The 2437-nt window shown below is 41.0% G+C and overlaps 1 protein-coding gene across 1 annotated transcript in view; it reads left to right on the top strand.

Annotated features, from left to right (window-relative positions):
• Positions 1 to 1499: 1499 nt before the first annotated feature.
• Positions 1500 to 2437, top strand: part of LOC138049292 (alpha-catulin-like) — a 48733-nt gene continuing 47795 nt past the window's right edge. The window contains exon 1 of the mRNA XM_068895501.1: positions 1500 to 1660. The gene's annotated coding sequence lies outside the window, so the exon portion shown is untranslated. The remainder of the gene's footprint in view (positions 1661 to 2437) is intronic.

Genomic DNA, 2437 nt, shown 5'->3' with positions numbered 1-2437 from the left:
GATTTACGAAAACTGGACTGGTTGCTGGAATCGCGTGAACTTGATTTTGAAGAATTCGCAACCGAATAAAAATCCTCGAGTAGCAGTAAATGATTATTAAAAGACATCCTGAAGAAACAGTCATCATCGAAATCAACCTTGCAGTGTCATTCCAAAGAAGTGGTAAGGCGTTTGCAAATGCAGTTGCCCAGATCACGATCACCGCCACATAAACTCGCTTAATAGTTACAAACCCTCTGTACCTGAGTCCTAGCAAGAGAGCCAGAAGCCTATCTAGACTAATGGCAGCTGTTGTGGCCAAAGACACTCCACAAAGAATATTGCTCGTTGCACGACTTACAGCAAAGACGTAGCGACACGTCTGTCGTAGTTCGAGCAGCAAAGACACCCAGAAAACGACCTGGGATGGTTGTGTGACGACACCTACTAGTAGATCAGTTGTCGCCAGATTACGAAGAAGGAGTTTGGACGGAAGATGAAGCGAGGTGTGCTTGTGAAGAGAAATAAGGATCAGAGTATTTCCAGTGATGGCAGTCATGGCGAGAACAATATTGAAAGCTAAAATATATATCAACTTGCTGTGTTGGGAACCACGAGCTAATTTTGCTGAGCAGATCAGAAGATCGTCGAATTCTCGGGAATGTCCGGTAATATTTTCCTCCAACATTTCGCTGAAGTACGATGGCCTTGTCTTGCAAACTGGATCACCTTGCAGCCCTTTTAACGGCTTTGGAACTGTCTTAGTAGGATAATTTAGGACGCAAACTGCTGACACGCACAAAGGTTATTAAGCCCAGAAAAAAAAAACAACAAGTTGAGTGACATTTGATGTGACACCGTAAAAATTGACATGCTGGAACAAAAACAAAAGGCACTTTAAACAAGGACAATGGCAACCTAAAAAAAAAAAGTCACTACAAAAGATAACTTAGCGCTATCGCAAGTATTTCTCGATTATTCCGTCTTGTTCATGATCACTTTGTACAAACGGGCGAACTGTCCTGTAACTGGATGGGAACGAGCGGGTATATATTTTTAAGTTAAATTAAAAATAGAAAATGAATTGTTCGTTGTTGCAAGCTCACGTTGTCGTCAAAACCCAACATTTGGTGATTTCACGTTGTTGTTTTGTCGAGTACGGCAAAGAAATGTACATGATGAGCGCGCCGCACGAGCAACACGATTACTTTTCCTTTTTTAACCAATAGAATGCCTTCTTTGTGTCGTTGTCGTTGCCATCGTTCTTGCTTCATTAAACTTCCCAATTAAATTAAATGCTGCTCGTGACACGCATGCGCAGATAGGCCTTTGACAGGTGTTAGACCAGTGTTGAAGAGAGAAAAACAACACATGGTCATATGCTTAAGCATCTTGCGATATGCCAAGTCGCAAAATTGGGTGTAATCCCTGACAGCAGCCTTTCGCTTGGTTGACTTGTCAAAATAGTAAAAAATGTCCACTGCCAAGTCATCAACGTCAAACCCAGAAACTTCCTTTAGTTTTGCAGAGGCCTTGCCGGCAGTATTATGAAGAATGTGGCATGGACATCCAAGAAAATAACAGTTAGGATTACGTTCAAGTACCCGTGTCTTAATAGAGTTAAACTGTCCAAGGTTTGCACTGGTATTGTCGACAGAGAAGGCTATGCAGTTTTTTCAAGGTATGCTGTTGTCAGTCATATTTTCATCGATTGCTTCAAATATTGTAGAAGCCGCAGCAGCATCAACACCCTGAGTCACTCCCATATCCAGAAAACGGGTAACAGCTCTTGACGTGTTAATGTCAAAAAGTTTTACCGTGATTGGGTTCATTTTGTCGAGGTCTTTGTCATTAGAACCATCTGTTGACATGCTAAAAAGTCCAGATTTCAACTGTTCAACTAAAGACTGTTTTACGTGGGGGGCTATAGCTCCATTCAATATGCATATTGTCTTCATTCGTGCGCTATGGTAGTTCTTAGCTATGTTGCTGTCAGGAAATATCTCTTTAAACATTGGACTAAGCTTATCAGCAAACGCCAGGGGAATATTATTTTCAACTAAGAGTGTAGCAACTTTAATTTCTGCAGTTGTGACCTAAAAATGGAATAGAAAGGCGTTATTGATTATTTCACTAGAAGTAAACAAATTCTTTAGACAACCATACACTAATGTACACTGTTACTACAACATGCAGTATAATAATGCTTTACCTTATCTGTCAGCGGATCGGAGGCAGAAATAAACCCAAATGAACTTAATGGTGCTGCACTGGTTTTAGCTTGTACATTTTTCTGGTGCTTTTCACCTTGAATATGTCTTGTCACATCAGATTCCCCTTGATGAGCACAGCTGCAAACTTTGTCGGACATCGTACATCTGAACTCAGTGGGTGAACGAGGAACAGCAATAATAAACGGCCATTTTTTTGTCCAGGGTGGCTGAAATTTTGATTTGAA

The sequence above is a fragment of the Montipora capricornis genome, chromosome 5 (genome assembly GCF_036669925.1).
Source record: "Montipora capricornis isolate CH-2021 chromosome 5, ASM3666992v2, whole genome shotgun sequence".
NCBI lineage: Eukaryota > Metazoa > Cnidaria > Anthozoa > Scleractinia > Acroporidae > Montipora > Montipora capricornis.
This window is presented reverse-complemented; position numbering and strand designations above follow the sequence as displayed.